Genomic DNA, 18,931 nt, shown 5'->3' with positions numbered 1-18,931 from the left:
CATCAGTCCAATGGGGTGTATTCCTTTCACTGCGCACTCAGGGATCACAACCTGGAGATGCGGAGGGTTAAAAATAACTTAGTTTCTTGCTTGTTGAATGAAACGTGTTGTCTCTTGACGTCAGAGTCGCCCGAAATAAACTGCGTCTGATGAAAAACCTCTGTCCTGATCTTTACATCTGAAAGGACGCAAACAAAAACGAGCGCCACCTCCTATTGACATTGCGATTGCTCTGCGTGTATTTCTCAGTGTTATAGAGGGAACACTGAAGTATGGAAGTAGCAGAAAAGCGTTTTGGGCAGCTTATGATAAAAACAAATGAACCTTTTCTGGACATCAAAATTATGAATTCATCTGCTCAGTGAACAGTAGTTGATTTGCGCTTCAAAATTAACACAAAATAAGGACGGGATAACACTGTTTACTACTAAGGGAGAGATAACCTGCCTATCTTTGTGAGCCTTCCTGTAAGTTCTGTTAGGGTTAAAAAAACAAAACAAACAAAACCCTGTCCATTTATATTATCAATAAATTAATTCATTTTGTTCAAACTGATATGCTTAACTCTAATTTTTGTTTGGCAAAAAAAAAGAGCTCCCCTCATTGTGATACCCCGAAATAAATTCCAGTGCAACTCCTTCCCTTCAAATTTATTTTGCCAGTAAAGTTCACCTGTGTGTAATTATACCTCAGTGTAAATACACATTTTCTGTGTAGGCCTTAGAGGCCTGTTAGAGAACAGTGACCAAACAGACCCAAAAATACCAAGGAAAACTGCAGACAAGTCTGGCATAAAGTTGTAGACATTTAAGTTAGCATGAGCACTTTTTTCAACCCAAAATGAGAAGTGACTGACATAACTGCAGACCTAATTGGCAGATAAAGAGGGCACCAGTCAGAGAGATTAGCTGCAGAAATTGCACTGCTCAAGGGAGAGAATCTGACTACAGGGCAGCCACACCCCAAAAATCTGACTTTTATGCAGGAGTCGGAAGCAGAAAGACATTGCTGAGAGAAACTCATAAGAAGTGCTGTTTGTAGTTTGTCATGGCAAACGTGAATAAAGATCGGATGAGACAAAAATGAAACTTTTTGACCTACATAAAAAGCACTAGGACATAGAATACGCCACATTCCAGCCTAAACTTACTAACCCTATAGTTACTCTTCTACATTAGGCGCAGGAAAGCTGTAAACAGTTGATGGGAAGATGGATGCAGCAACATACATTTCCTGGAAGTAAACTTTTTTATAAGTTGCAGAACCACTTGAAACTTGGGCGGATGTTAATTCTCAACTAGAGAACAACCCTGAATTTACAGTGCTATGTCCTAGTTTAGACCAGTGGATGTTTATGGGTTAGATTGGCATAGTCAATCTGACAACCATTTTTTCAAAAAAAGAAATAGCAAAATTTCAATCTCTATTGTATACCAGCGAAGCTGCTGGAAACCCTATACCAAAAAGGCTTAAAGTTTTGATTTTACAAAGTACTGCCAACAGCTGGATTCATATAAAAAATTTCAGAACATATATCCATCTCTTCTCCCATATGCTCTGCTTTGTTTTGCTCAATCACATAAAATACCATTGCAATTACTGGAAGCTCTGATTTTAATACAAAACGAGAAAAGCTCTAGTGGTGTGAACACGAGGCGCTGCATATTTTTCCACATCTATGTATATTTACAGTGTTCAATTAAAGAGGCTAAAACTTGTAGCAGCCATCACCGCCATACAGCCTAATATGGACATTTCTATTTTTAGGTTGCTATGAGACAGCACAGAGGCAGCTTCTAATGAGAACAGTGATGTTCTCAGCCCTGCAAGGAACAGGTAAATCAGACCCACAACATACCACCAATGACAGCTGAGCTTTCATGGAATTTTGTGGAGATAATCTTTGCAAGTGGCGTTTTTGTTTTCTTTGAACCGTGCTATTTTTCCCTCCCTGACAGGGACTGATCAGTTTATTACCCATCCAAACACCTGATGTTTCAGGACCTCCAGTTGTCAATGCTTGCAGTGATTTTTCACCTGTGATTGGCTCCCCAGTCCCTCAGGATGTGTTGTTTACAAGGCACATGGAGGTGGTTTTATGAAACAGCACACACCATTATCACTGAGTCAAAAGACACATCTCTCTCCATCCATATTCAAGAAGCATTAAACACAAATGTAGAAGCAAAGAATAGGTACATCTCCTGTCATGAGTTTACATCTGCTCATCACATGCATAAAAAACACTATCTGTGGGATTTTAATGATTTATTTCAGTAGTTTTAGAGGGGTTTTGTTATGTATTATAAATTCTGTTAATGCAAGTTTGTGATCATTCTTCAGTTAGCTTCCTCCTACTGTTTGATCCAAATCATAAACCTGAAATAAAAGAAAAGATAGTCAGATGTTTAAGAACAACCTCGGAATAACCAAACCCTCAAGCCGGCCATAAACTAGAAGCTGTTGGCTGACATTGTCACCATCCAAAAATGAAGCCAGTTTTACATTTCCTCTGACAAAGAAAATGTGGTGAAAAATAGAAGCAACTTCAAGCTAAATATTTCTAATGACCAAACTTGTATTTACTCAAGTGATCAAGCCCCAGGCCCTCTCAATATTTTTTTTTTATGGTTGAACAAATATTGAGCTATTTAGCCTCAATAACAAGAAGTATTTTTTTTCAAACTGAGGAACACTTCACAAACTGTCAAGCACGGTGGGGGAAGCATCATACTGTGGGGCTGTTTTATTATACGTTCTACTGATGAATTTTACAATAAAAAGTAATGAAAATGGAAGATTTCTTCTAATTTTTTTTAACATTACAAAATCTGCAGCCAGCCAGTGTAAACAAAGTTCACCACAAAAATGCAGCAGTACTGGCTAATGTTAAGCTTCTGGGACTGACCTGTTCTCAGCTCTGTTTAAATGTATGGGTTGTACTTTAAACTCTTGTCTGTACCAGGAAACCAAATAATTTATAAGGAACCCAACCCTCAGATATTGCTAATACATTCAGAGCTTCAATGAATAGTTTACATACATCTTTGAAAGCCAAGATTAATATGACATCCTTCCACACTTTTGACCAGGACTGTGGTGATCTTTATTTACCCCTCAGAAATTTATTTAGAATATTCTTTGTCTGAAATTATTCTGATTGTCCTGCGTAATACTCTGTACATTTGAAAGATGTCTCAATTTCCTGGTATGTAGATATTCAAAATGTATCGTCTAAAAGGAAAACTAATTTATGATTTAAAAATAAGTTGTGTTGTGCTCTGAGCTGCTGTCTGCAGAGGCTTGGAGCAAGAATTAAGCCAAAGCCAAAGCTCAGAGCTTTAGACGCTTTCATTAGGTCCGTGAGCCAGAGACGTCAGCGGGTTCTCATATGAGGCGATCTTTGCCCCAACAATGCTGTTGTCAGAGGTAAATTAAAGGGGGAAATAAATAATTTAAACACCGTCACCCCCAGAGAGTACTTTCCATTTTCAGATATCTTACATCGCAGCTGCTGCTCTTCCTTCCTCCCGTTCTAAATATAACCTTTTCTTCTGTCTGCATTGTGAGATTTTTACTCATCAGGCTGGGGTATAGCTCCAGGACTATTTATACACCTGGCTAAAGGACACAGAGAAGTTATCAACGGTTTTCACATTTTGAATTTTCAGACACATCAACAATTTCATAACAAGGTCTAGGAATAAATCAAATGAAAGCAACATTTAGCTGAACACAATTACAATCTAAGGATCATAATGAACTATTTAAATTTGCACTTGATTATTCTAATGTTAGACTACAGAATCTATTTTTGAAATCACATGTTGATTAAAAGTCTGGCTTCACAGACCTAATTTAGGATGGTGAGAATCAGAGGTGATTTCATCAGCGATGGAGGAATGTGTTAAAACTCACCATATGGTATCTGAACATATTTGATTCTTTTCACTTGGCTTTAAAAATGGACGGATGCTTTGTGTCAGAAGGACTTTCCTGGTTTACCTTTTAATTAGAAAAAATAAATAAGAAAGAAAGCAACCAGTTTTCAAAAGTCTAAATATCAAAAAAAAGACATAATGTGTCAACCTTGATAAATAATACATCTAAGATCAGGGACCATGGATTAGTTTTAATCCATCAAAATAATTGAAGGGTGATGTCAAAATCAATATTTGAGCTCAGCCACCCAAACGCAGCCACTTTTCTTTTTTCACAACCTAAGTCCTTTTTCTTCACTTGACGTAGAGTGAAGGATGGATTTAACATCTGTTTCTCTACATTTAGAATAGAATGTTGTTCCCAGTGCATTTGAAAGTATATGAATAAATGCTGTTATAAGAATTTGCTCACTTTTTGTAAACCCAATGGCATTATTTTTAACTCAACTGTATAAAAAGCTGTATATGAGAAATCTCAACCAACCAACAAAAAACAGCTTGCAGGGCTTTTTCTCCGAAGGTGACAAATTTCACCAGCTCTATTTTCAAATACTCCCCAAAAACAAGTGAAAACTGTGAAGATAGCAAATAGCTGTTTTATCGGGAATACGTGTATTGGGAGCAGCAACCTCCTGGAGCCTCCACTGGTTGCTGGGAAACTGCTAGATACCAAGAAACAGTCTGACACATAACACCCCAAAACTGTTGATTTGTTGTTATTTTTTTTACACTTAAGCTTCTTACCTGTTTTACCCTGATTCCACTTTTTGTGCAAAGCTTAGTTAGCCAGCTGCTGTCAGTGACTTCATATCTGACAGGCAGACAGAGGAGAAGTGTTTCAGTCTCATACAAGGGTAAATGGCATAAATGAGGGAGTTATTTATAGGTTTAAAAGTCAGAAATATTGTGGAAGAATTGCTTACTGCAAATATTCTGTTTTTGCTGTGCCCGTCCTCTTTCTCCTGCATTGTGAGACAGAGTAGGATTTATCACCTGTTGTGACGAAACCGTGTTGTTTCTTCCTCCATGGTGGTTGTCTCTTTAAAGACCGAGTTTGACATTCTCATGGCATTTGGTGTCTCTGCGATTGTATCAAGCGAATGTGTGGGCTGCGACAGCAATAAACTGGCACGAACCCTGCTGCAGCTTTGCACCGGACTGCTCCTTGCCTCCCTCAGATTTAGGAGGGGAAAAAATGCCTCCAGTGCAGCTTAAAAGCCGGCCAACCCCTCACATATGCTTCTAGTATTTTTTTTTTAACCTCATCACCCTGTCGTGATTATAACCCATGAAGTATCACACATTTTCAGACACTTTCATCTTCTTCATATTGAAAAGTGCTACTTTCTCATGCTTGAGATGTTGAGATGGTTCCACTCCTCCTCTGCACTTCTTCTCCCATCTTCGCTCCTTCTGTTCTTTCACATCTCGCCGTGCAGACCAACACCTGCCCTTCTGGCGAGCTGTAATTCAGTTGAGAATTATTCAAGAGCATTATACAGCCAACAGTTTTGCTTGGTGATCATTGTGTATGTCAGCTGTATCCTAGGAGATTGGTGCATATCTAATAAGGAGTTTGTTACTCATTTTGCAGAGTGGGCACTTTGATGTCCACCGCGTTGAATTTTCTGTTTTAGTTCAACATCCTCCTAATGAAGCCAAGGGGCCAGAAGCCTCAGAATTGGTTGCTTGTCAACTCTACAACTCTCTTATTAGGAGTTGTTGGGAAACCTTTAATTGGATACTGGAATAGGAAGCAGCCTTAATGGCCTGTCATTAATCAAGTGTTCAAGATATATCCACACATGACATTATTGTTTAAAACGTTGGGATTTTTAACATCAATCCTGTAGCAAAGCTATTCATGTCTTTGACATCATGTTCTTTTGTACATGTATACATATTTTGTATTGTGTTCATGCAGGATTTTAGATCCTCTGTAGTAGCTTCACCAACTAATTAGTCAGAATTGATGCTTCAGTGGAAACCGTCACATCTCTGTTCACACCACCATATCGATTGACTGCCCCTGCTAACTCACAAGAGATCTAATGAAAGACTACTCTGTAAATTCCTTATTGTTAAAATTACAAAATCTCACTGGCAACAAATATCCAGTGGTGCTTGTATTGTAATGTAATATTAAGCTAATGTTGAACTAACATAGAGAGACAGCTACAGAGAGCCACAACAGATTTGCAAGCAATAATAGAGTAAAATTGCTGCATCGAGATGTGAAAGCCTGATTAAAACCGATCAACACAAACTACGCTGTCCGTTTGGAGCCAAAAGTCCATCTACAAGATAATGACTTCAAGTAGGTAAATATTTGTGCAATCGCCTTTATATATGAAGTATTGTTATTTAACATTATTTTGTAAAAATCAGTTTTCAGGTTATATATATATATATATATATATATATATATATATATATATATATATATATATATATATATATATATATATATATATATATATATATATATATACGTACATATATATATACAGTACAGACCAAAAGTTTGGACACACTTTCTTATTGAATTCAATGAGAAAGTGTGTATATATAATTATTATGTGTATATATAATTATTGTTTTGATGAATTTTTGTAAAAAAAAAAAGAGTTGAATGATCATTGATTTGTAATAAAAAGGGAAAAACATACAAAGGAATGAATACTTTTTATAGAGACTGTATATGTCAGGTAGCTAGGTTGTTTCAACTTTAAAGAACCTTTGTGAGTGAGTGTATTCAAATGACTAAGGAGCTTAATCCTTTTATGTTCTACTTTATCTGCAGCTGTTGTAGTCAAATATTCTGGGTATAATGCAGAGCAGTTTCTTTTTGCATAACTTTAAACTGTCAGTGTGAAGAAGTGTTTTGTGCTGTGACTTCATCGCTGATTGTTTCAGAGCTGTCACAGGTTTTAGGCTGTCAGAGCATGTGGGTACATCAATGCGGATGAGTGGCTGTTCTGACAGCGAGTTAGAGAACTTCACTTCGCTGCTCCATGGTTCACACCCCTGAGACTGTGACGTATTTGACACCATGTGAGGCACTCTGACCAAAATACACCTCCTCTGCAGCACAAGGTGCAGGAGCAGGCTTTTTTTTTTGTTCAATGTACGCTGTCGCTAGTGACGTCAAATAATTCGGGTCTGTCCTTGTGGTGCCTGTTGATGAGCACAATCAGACATGACAGGACCAAACAAGATGAGGTTAGCCTCTGCAAAATGTGTCCTCACCCATTGACTCAGCTAACAATAGAGCCGAGGTTTTATGAACGTACTTGTAAACCTGGATGCTTGCCACCTGTTAACTGAACACTGAATATTTTTTCTCTTGCAATCATAATAACTAATTATTGAAGAACCAAATCAGCTGTCTAAATGACTATATACAGTATGTTTCCACTCTGATGGGAGCAAGTGATTCTGCTTTAACAATAAGACGCGGGTAAATGGGAGGATTGTTCAGACACGGGTTTCTTGATGAGGCTAGTGTAAGACAGCATATGTGTTGCAGCTGGGTCTCCTCAGCTGTGTTTGTAGGTGGGAAGAGCTGGCAAGTTTCAAAGGGCAAACACAAGTCAGTAATTATTCCTGAATGCTATACGAAAGGAGTGGTGAAACATTGAGGACTTTCAGAGTGAGGTTTTTACATTTTCTCACCCAATTTCTTCTTTAAAGAAACCAGAGTGGATGTCCTCAGCTTTAGGCCATTCTGTGTTATGTAAAATAATTTGAGTTCATTATAAAAACCTATCATACAACTAAGCCATCTACAGCCAGCTAACAGTAGAAATGTGTGGTTAAGTGGAAGTAATGGTCTCAGTAATGATATATACCAACACACTGACAAATAGCTTTTCTGAACACTACAGGTGAGATGAAAAAAACTGAAAATGTAAAAATTTCAGACCGTTTTCAATAATTTTTCAGTGAAGAGATGTATATTTCGTATTTGTCTTATGTTTTTGTACTTTGAACTAGATGTGAGTGAATGCAATTAAGCCTAATGAAAAGCAATGAAACACCCCTTTGCAGTAGTTACGGTAATGAGACATCACAGGTGCACATTCAGAGCAGAATTGCACCATAAAAGACATCTTTTATGTATTTATCTATTTTTGTAAGTTAGTATTTCAACCATAATAATAACAATAACAAATAATTAATAATAATAATATTAGGCCCAAGATAACCCTTAGTTTGAGTACATCTACCTATTGAACACATCTTTCCAAATCTCTCTGTTGATATCCAGATGAGAATTCTCCATATCAGTGGATTTTCAGAAGTATGTTATAACACAAGTATTTAGATTTTCTCTTGACAGCTAATAATGGCAACATGAGGAATATGTTGTCACTGGATTGTACAGATCTTTACACCCATCTTTCTGATGTCTTTTTTATTATTATTATTTCAAAAACCCATATATCCTTAAAAATAAGCGGGCGCTCCAAAAGTAACAGATCGCTCTGGAAGCATAGTATCACCTGTTTATCTCTCACACTCTAAATCACACTGATACGGCTGACACACTTGGCTGAGCCGCTTGTGTTTGTGCCCTGCTGTTTGCACACACAGACCAGGCAGGACTCGTATCAGAGTTTCCAACAGGAGGCAGAATGAGCGAGCCTTGCTCAGCTTGATTCACAACTCTGCCGCTTTGTAATCCCTTTCCCCGTCTGATTTTTTTGTTCAAAATAGACACGACAATGAACCGCCTGTGTGACGGCAAGGCAAAAACGCTGTGAGGAAGACAGTCGACGTAATTAAAGCAAACAGCGGCAAGTAAAAAGGGAAGGAAAATTAATCTGCATTCTGTTTCCCTCCTGTGCGGCTGAGGCTCGTTGCTGGTGCTCCCTTGGGCAAGGAGCTCTCATACCTGACTGAGCAGATCAAGATAAGAACCGGTTGTCTTTGCCTCACAGCACTCCACATCCCAGAGGGAGATCACCACTTAAAGTAGACACAGCAGCCTGGGATTCGGTCAGACCACAATATATTTCTTGTCTATTCTCTTTATCTTCTACCCATCCAATTAGAGACAAGAGCGACTTAAACTGTAATTAATTGTTAGAAATAAAAAAAAAGAAGTTAAATACCGTCTATTGTTGACATTTTAATTTGGCTTAAATGATCATAAGGTAGCACATAATAATACAGAGGAAGCTGCCTGTGAGTCTGGCACTTTGAATTCCTTGTTAGCAGATCAGAAGGTGTGCAATGAAACTGCAGCGTTTCCTGAGGAACTGTGGAACAATTAGACGTAGCACTGAAGTGTCAAAACTGAACATGCTATATTGATTAGAAGCTCTCTACAATACAACACATGATGACTCTCATTAGCAGTTTTTGCACCTCAAATAAATACATGCACAGCATATTACCCTGAAGCTGTGTTTTTTTTTTCGTAGAAGAATATTTTGGGATCACACTTTCTTTAATATGGAGAAAAAGAGCAGCTTTTGGGAAAAGAAACTGAGAAAACTGAAAACAGTTGCTGGAGAACAATGGACACTGACTCATGTATTCTCTATAATCATCAACTTTAAAATGATAACAACTAACCACACTCAGACAATTTTTAAAGAAATTGCTGCTTTTAAATTCTGAGCATAAATAACATTAACAATTATTTAGTAGAATTTTAAAAATTTTTTAACATTTATTGAATGCTTTTTATAACTCTTTTGATTTTTTTCAATTAAAAATTTAAAAGTTCTTCCAATATGTTATAACACATTGCTTAATAGGGCAAAGTATTAGTATTTTTATTAGCATTGTCTTGTGTTTAAATCCCAATTGGGTTTATTGTTTTCTACCAGTCCAAACATTGTTTTTTTTCTACGTGATCTAGTTTTCCTCAACACTAGAAATGCTGGAGTTAGTCCATCTTGACATAGGCTGGAGATAGTCCAAATGACCTGAAGGATTGCTTTTGTTCTGTAAAGTTTAGAGATAGGCCAAATGACCTGAAGGATTGCTTTTGTTCTGTAAATAAGGCCATTACCTTATAAGTACCCTGGTAATGGCCTCAACGCATCTCACAGTTGCACAATTGTTCCTTAGACTTAGACTTCGACTTAGACTGGATAATGCAGCACAACATCATGGATCAGCTGCAAAAGGTCACATCTCTCCAAAAACACTTCATGTATGCTTCAAAACTAGACTGAAGAGCATTACCTACAGGAGATCTGATCTCCTGTTGGTATCATAGATACCCACCACCAACATGGACTATTCACAGTCCTACCTTCTGGCCTGACGGTCAACGACCACATTTACAATTGAAGAATGGATGCTAATTTGAGCCATCAGTCGTTGGTTCTTTTGGCACTGTTTCAGTAAGTCTGGGGAGAAATCGAAAACCTAGTACTCCTAGTGTCAACCACCTACAGGTAATCGTTCATCTTAAAATGCTCTTAAGTGTAAGAGTACATGGTTATCTTCCCATGCAAACTCACTGCAATGGACATTATTACTATAGTTAATAATGAAACCATTAATAATACTAGCTTCCACATTATCTTTACATTACAAACTCTGTTTGTAATAAAGTAAAATGACTTAAGCACTGCAATGGTGTGAAACAAAACCTTTGCGGTCTGGAAACCATGACTTGTTACATTTGTGTTCAAGCTCTAAGATTGAAACCGTCTCATGTAAACTATATCTGATAGGCTTCTTCTTTTTTTTTTTTTTTACACTTTTTTTTGCACAACACCAATCAGTTTTGTACAAAGCTCCTTCTGGTGCCACTAAAAGGTGTTATATTTCAGTTTTATCATATCATACGGCCAAAAGAAGACCAATTATATTGCAAAAGACTTCATAACAGGGATCTCCATGTTGGAAGGCTTTTAATGACTCACACGGTAAGCAGACGAAGGAAGAACTGGCATACACCATTTCTATTACAGGGTTCTCCCAACGTTTGGGTGGAGTTGGTTGAGTTTGGCTCTAAACTGGTACACATCGTTCCAGCTGGCATATTTTGAGAACATTATCTTGTGTAATAGGATGCCCACTCTTCAGCTTGGCTTGAAAGGCTTTTAGAGGTAAATACTTCTGTTTGTTTAATAGACTCTGTGCGATTACTGTAAAGCTGAGGCATTGCAGTATTTCATTCAGGGTCAGACAAGGTCAGAGTCGGTACAGTCTTTATGTCTGCTTCAGCCTGAAAATGGTCTTTCAGGCAAAATACCAAAATAAGTTTGATGTTCTGTTGTTTTTGCAAAAATGCTATCCTTCAAGTCTAAAGTCGAACATTAGAACAACTGCATCGCACTTATCTTTGAGGGCAGTAATGGCACCCATCCCGAGGAGTTGGAGACACCCGTAGTTCTGCTGGCATGCTGTCTGTGACACGACTGTGTCAGTATCACATTGTGGTGACTCATGTTTCTCATCTTTTTTCCTGCTGTGCCTCCTCCTCACAGCAGATATGAGAAATATATGATTCTATTTGTGTGCGTGTGTGTGTATGCGTGGGTGTGTGTGTCTGTAATATCTATTTTACCAATTGCATGTATATTAAACAAACCTTTAGTAAAATCTAAACTAATTACTTTTGAAAGAATCTACTTTTGTGACCTTTTGACTGACAACAATGCAGCTGTGTTCCGTTGTCCGATTCAAGCTGTGTTGCTCTTGTTTCAGTGGGACTCAATGGATGTTGAATTGAGGGGAAAGCTGATTTCATTAGAGCTGATCAAAGGGTTCATACGGTGCTTTTCATTGTCCAAGTGTGTAGACAATAACTGTCTGACATGTAGGGCCTGTTATATCACAGCAACGGATCTGGTCAGTGTGAGAAGACAAAGAGATGATGCAGCACATGGCAGCCCACAAAAGATAATTTCAGTTATTATTTAAGCATTACAAATTACTTCTCCCTCTTTGATCGAAATTACACAAACATGCACACACTCATTTTCTATGAACATATTTATGACTGGTACATTTTATGAAATAATGATGCCAGTTTTTAAGACTAGGCCTAAAATGTTGCTTTTTGATAAAGCTTTTAGTTGGAGGAGCCCAGGCCATCCCTGAGCTACTGTGTCTCTGCGTTCATGCTGCTGTTTGCTTGAGGCTGCTGACGGACAAAGAAGATGCTGCTACCGACACCGACACACAAATAAGTCTTCAGTTTGTCAAGTAAATGCCAGGTGTTGTGCCTATGCAGCCCAAAAAAGTTTGTTTCTGCATATTTATGATGTCACCATATATCCAGTGAACAGATGGAGTGCATATGTAAGTAGCCATGCTGATTTCTCTGCTTCTCCTGCTGCTTCTCTCATGCAATTGATCTAATAGCTCATTTATAGTCCAAATGCTTCCACAGAGAGATTCCATCATCATTTGACTTGGATTAAAACTGTCTCTCAGTAGTAGAGAATGCCACTATTGAAGCACAAATTAATATTTGAAAAGAGGAAAAGTTTTGTCAGTTTTGCTCTTCTGATTTTAAGTGTGTTTGTGCTGATCAACAGCAAAGTGCTAACAAAAGTAGAGTTTTGGGGGGTATTTTTAGAGATGATTTATGTGATTCACAATCCAGGGCAGCTAACTAGAGAACACAAACCACAAGGGACTGTGGCAAGAACTGAATGAGGTCAGTTATATCAACAGTTTCCCTATTTTTTACCGAAAAAAGAGAGACACAACAGCTACTGGTTGTGTTTTAAGAGGTTGATGCAGAAAAGAGAGCTGTCACATTCTTGTACATGTGTTGCTTGATGGAGGTTTGATATAAAGAAAATCCCTTTTCAAACACAATGATATTTGTTTATTTTTTGTAGTATATTATGTTACTTTAATGTGTTCAGTATGAAAAGCTTTTGAGTCAGTAGATGTTACAAATTCTGCAGTACATTGCAACATTATTTTGCAATTTGGGATGTATTTCTTTGTAGTTTTATCTCTAATCTTGGGCACACATGGATTTGGAAAATGAACATTACTTATTAATAGTATGAGTTTAGTATTGTGTCAATACGATCAAGGAACATTTGAGATAAAAAAAAACAGAAATAAGGGTCTGTTTGCAGACAAAAAAATATTGTTTATTTTTTAACATTGTTTAACATTTTAACATTATTTTATTATTCTTCTGTTTAATATTCCAGGCAAATTGGTTCATATCATAAAAAAGCAATACATGTAAAAATCATATTCCAAGCAGACACAGCAATCACCTTATATAAACACTTTTTTTCAGTGTTTTGAAAAGCTGTTTGAACTCCTCATGTCACTCTGTGTTGTTATGGTCATAGCTCTTATTGTTGTATTTCTTGAATCAATCAAATAGATCATAAAATTTTCTCAGTCAGGCATGAAAAGTTTGAATGTTACTCAAAACAGCTGTGATGTGATTGTGATGTTTGTTTGTTTTTTGATTGATTGATTTTCTTTACAGGAAACATATTAGAAAAAAAAGTGAAACAAATCTTTGAAAAATAATAAAATGAAAATATAAAAACATATATTTTTTTAAATAAGTTACTATTATATTCAGGGAATGGCAAAATGAAATGTGAATAGTGGTTCAGAAACCTACAGCACTCTGCAGTGTGCGTGTAATCTGCACAATTTAAAAAAAGATTAGATTATGTTTAACAAGCTCTACTCTGTTTGCCCTGACAGTCTAATATTTGTAAATCTGTGCAGTCTCCAAGGCCTCTCAATGCACAGCCATACTCAATAAATTGGAATATATCTCATTTCAAACACAACCACATCCCCAACGTGCATGCATGTGGTGTACAAAACCAGCACATTGCATCTGACCCACACAAATACTGGCATTTGCCTATCTGAAGTGAACTCTTCACCTGCCAGTTCCCAGGCTTAGGTACTGTGTCTGTAACATCCAGAGGAGGATATGACATTTGCTTCATTTCTACTCTTTTAGCAAAGTTTTGACGAGATTTACCCATTTAAAAGCTGGTTTACACAATTTTAGTTATCTTTACCAAACAGACACAATTAGCTTATGGAACGCACCAGCTGCTATACAAAAGTAAACTAACCAATTAATTTTGGTTTAGGATGTATTCGTGATCACTCCCACAAATGCTCAAAGATGTATGTTCAGAATGTTTTTGACACACAGATCAAACACACACACACACATGCACTCCCCCCCCACACACACACCCACACACCCCGACATATATATGTTTTTTTTCCTTTTTACCCACTACTTTTTTTTTCTTCAAAAGTAGTGGGTGCAGCAATAGTCCGGAAATAACTGTATGTGTTTCACTTAATGAATTAAGTTAATGAAGCAAATGAACCTTTATTGAATGGGTCTATGTATGACAAAGCTTGCCTCTTTCTGTCTTTAGTAACAGGGGCCACTGAAGATCAATTTTGCATAAATGAAGTTTATGCTTAAGAACCTCAATGAGCAACTCACAGTTCAGAATACAAATCATTCTATATTTCATCTAACTGTACAACTTTTCCCTGTTTCCATGGTGCTCTCTGCTCTCTGCCACTCCTGTCTTTTGATGGTCATATAAAAACAGAATACTTTTTCTTTTTAACCTGGTAACACACAACATTGCGTGCATGCAGTGCAGTTTTTATGGAATCCTCTTTTTTTTAATTATTATTATTTGTCATTTAGTGCATAATCCCATTCTGCTGGACAATTGGTTGCACAGTAAGACTGGTAATGCTGAATATATATATATATATATATTTGTCAAACCAAATGATTTTGTATGGATCAGACATCTTTGTTGTTTTCAGTAGATTTTAACTTGGTGGAATTTCATTCAGAACTAGTTTTTGTTAAAAATGAACGAGAAAAACACTGCATATGATACAGCAAGCAGTTGGCCCTGAGTCCTAATGTCCCTTGGCAGAAGGAAAATTGAACAAATAAACACCTAAGATTAAATACCAATATTGTTTTAGTCAAATACTTATGGTTACTATTAGTGTTCATTCTTTAGCCTCCATGAAAATATTTTAAGGATGGATCAGAGAGATTTTAGGGGACTTCAGGTCCCTTTATTTAGATGTAACATATTTGAGGATATGTAAATGTAAAAAATAAAACAAAAGAAAACAAAGAAAAAATTTAACCTTTTATTTCCTTTAGTAAATGTGGGTGCCTTAGCTTATTGAATATTAAGTTCTACTGACATTTTAGATGTTGGTTCATTACTCAAAGGGGCTACAACATTATGCTCTAAGATTATCTCAGCCTTATCACTCTCAACCTGTGAGATATGACGATGCTGTTCCTTAGCGGTTTTCCTTCCTAGAAGTTTGCCTTGATCAATGATCAACTATGCACAGCCAGGTGTCAAAAGAAGCTCACTGAGGCGTAAGGACACACACTATAAATAAACCGAATAAAGGACCATGCAGTCTGTGACCCTTGAGATGTGGCTTTGCAAGGGTTGGAAAGGCAGACGTTTATTCTGAAGGAGCTAATAAACTGTCTGTCAGCTGGGGAGGTGAGTCAGCCAAGAGCAGGGTCATTAAAGAGAAGAATCTCTCTGATCACGTCCCTGAGGGAAGATGACCATGCACTGTCACACATCCAGCTGAGACCACCAAAAAGCATCACACTAAACAAATCACCTCACATAAATAAAACCTTTTTTCTTTTTTTTTTTTTTTTGCAGCACATGCACTTCTAAAATAGGAAACCCCAATTGTCATGGTGATGATGTACAAATACAAACGGAAAAACATTAATTACACAGTAGCTTTAAAATGTACCAAGTGACAAATAACCTAGAGATTGGTTATTACTGAAGAGATGTTTTTCTACACAGTACTGTAAATAGCATTATCCTGCAATGGTGAAAATTTGTTTTACATAGGTGTAACGTAACACTATGCAAAATTACATGGTAGAATGAATTGCTTATTTACGTGGCTGTGCATTTTCACAAATATTAAATGGGTAGTATAATTAGAAAACATTTTGAAAGAACTGGCTTTTTATTTTGCAAGATGGAGTTAAAGCTTTCATGTTGAACCAGATGTCAATTAACAAAATAAACAGAAGAAGTCAAGACATCATTATGGAAAATATGTTATTGACAAGATGGTCCTCTGTGCATATGTGTGTAAATACAGTACAGACCAAAAGTTTGGACACACCTTTTAATTCAATGAGTTTCCTTTATTTTCATGACTATTGACATTGTAGATTCACACTGAAGGCATCAAAACTATAAATAACACATGTGGAAATATGCACTAAACAAAAAAGTGTAAAACAACTGAAAATACCCCTTATATTCTAGTTTCTTCAAAGTAGCAACCTTTTGCTGTGATTACTGCTTTGCACACACTCTGCATTTTCTTGATGAGCTTCAAGAGATAGTCACCTGAAATGGTTTTCACTTCATAGGTGTGCCCTGTCAGGTTAATAAGTGGGATTTCTTGCCTTATAAATAGTCATGAAAATAAAGAAAACCCATTGAATTAGAAGGTGTGTCCAGACTTTTGGTCTGTACTGTATGTGCAGTAAAATAGTTGTTTGTGTTCCATGTGCTTCAATATCTATTTCTAAAGAAAGTTCTGCAAGTCATCATTATGTTTGTATTGTTTAAAAACCTCCCGTAACTTTTTGCAACTGAGTCTTCTTTATGCATTATCTGCAGTACTTATTTCTGTCATTAACTTTATTCTGTCTCTTTATAGATGAAACACTTGACCCTGTCTTTTATGTTCAGTCCTGTTTTTCCTCTAGACAGTACAATTTCTACTACTAACCAGCACATATGTTGCTATATATCATCCTAATTGTTCCATAGATTTTATCAATGGTTAAGAACTTTTATGATTTTGTTTCTCTCCCATATGAAGCAACTAAAACTGTTGTTCTCCTGGAACAGCACTTCTGTGTTTTGTTTTGATTTGTTTTATTTTGTTTTGTTGTTTGCTGTGTGTGGGGGTGTACTGTATGTGTGTGTGTGCTCTGTCTTGTCAAACCCCAGCTTTGTACAGGCAGATGATAACTCACTGGATTTTTTCTAAAGGTTTCTACATATTGTCCTTTTCACTTTTACCACGTCCTTGTTCAGGAGGAACTACTGCTGAAAAGTCTGATTCTCTGCAATCTTGCTTAAATGGAAAACTTTTACCAATAAGTACATTAAACACAACCTAATTGCATTGTTTTTAACTCACTTGTATGTTATTGATTTTGTCTCTGTCAATATTTTTCAGTACTTAAACTGAATCTGTTTGTCTTGTTAATTGCCTTGAGATGGCATCGGCTGTGAATTGGCACAACTTAAATTGATTTTTACTGTGTTAATTTTCCCATGTTGGGATTGTCCCATTAATAAATATAAATCTTGAGAAAAAAAACTGAAATTTGTGCAAATGTTAATTCAGAGTGAAAGAAAATAAGTCACTCTTCTGACTGATTTGACTGAATTAAGAGGCAGGTACATTTATCTAAACTGACATAGTTAACACAGTTTGTCAATCCTACATCACATCAGGGAACATATTAGCTTACAAAGACTTTTTTTCATCCTGACTTATTGCATTTTAATACTGATATATATTTATTATCAGATCAAACTTTGCTAGATTTCAGTCACTAAGTCACAAAAGCACCAGCAGAGTAAAGTCTTTGTAATTCCCACCTGACACCTACACATTCAACTATCACCAGAATAGTAGACAGTAGTACAGGGCAAAGTAGGCTGTCCTTTTGATTAAAGCTTCCCAGCAATTACTGTCAACTGACATTTTGTTATCTGTCCAGCTACTGGCAACAGCAAGCATCATGTGAAGCACATGGTTTACATACAAACGTATGCACGCACAATTTGCTGGGCTCCTGTTCTGAACCCACATTGAGTCAATGAAGCCTGTGAGTCAGCTCTTCCTCTGAGGTTGGCTGGCACACCGTTGATGGGGCTCTGACAAGGCTGATTTTGTGGCAAAGTATCTGAGGCAGCTGATGCCTTTGTAAACATCTAGCACATGGTAACAGATGGTAGCTTGGAGCTCCAAGCACCAGTGGGTGGTCTGCTGTTAGTTTCAGATAATGGGTGGGTGTGCTACTCTTTTGATTTGAGGTGGGTCTCATCTCATTCATCCTTTCTTAGATGTTCTTTTTTTTTTCCGTTCTCCACAACAGAAGTATGACCAGGCCGTTGATCATCTCATGAATATACTGGACATAATCATATCTCGTTTGACATTCTATATTTTCACAAGTGGGGAGCTGCTATCTATTCATAAAGACGGGGTGTGCATGTGTGTGTGGGGGTGTGTGGGCGTGTGTGTGTGTGTGTCACAGCTGGTTTGAACGGCTCATCCAATTAAATTAGCTGCATTTATTAAAAGGACGCTGAGAGAATAAAAGCGAATTACAGCCAAATGTATGATGGTATGCACTGCCCTGTCTGGTTCCCAGAGATGCTCACCAACTCCTGTCTTCCTTCGCCTCCCTTTATTGTGTCGTCATGGTGATGGGTTTTCGTCTTTGAGTCTAATTAAAGAAGGAGCTTTAGACGTATTGACTATTTCAGTCTGCAGACCTCTTTCCAAACACCTATGCTTGTGTCGTCATCCAAAGGTTAATTTTTAATTAGAAGCAGGGACACGCAGCTTCAGCATGCAGAGCACATGTGGTAAAAATAAATAAATACATGCAGTATCAAACACAGAGGACAGCTGTCACACACCGCTATTGATCTAAGCTTTGTTTGATTCCTAAAAGCTCTGAGTGAAGATCCTGGTGGCAAACCCACAAATGATCTTTGTCTGACCCTCTTTACAAGATGGTAAGTTTCAGTAAACATGTTTGTGTCTTCAAACAGAAGCATGGATGACGTCAAACGTGTCCTGCAATACTTAGAAAAATAAAAAATAAAAATAGGTCGTTGATTAAAATGCAGGAAAATTTTTAAGGATGAGCCAAACATTCTCAGTTTCACCACGTCTTCTTCTCACGTTATGTTTTCCTTTGCTGT

This window comes from Xiphophorus maculatus, chromosome 2, assembly GCF_002775205.1.
Source record: "Xiphophorus maculatus strain JP 163 A chromosome 2, X_maculatus-5.0-male, whole genome shotgun sequence".
Lineage (NCBI taxonomy): Eukaryota > Metazoa > Chordata > Actinopteri > Cyprinodontiformes > Poeciliidae > Xiphophorus > Xiphophorus maculatus.
Note: the sequence above shows the minus strand (reverse complement) of the source record.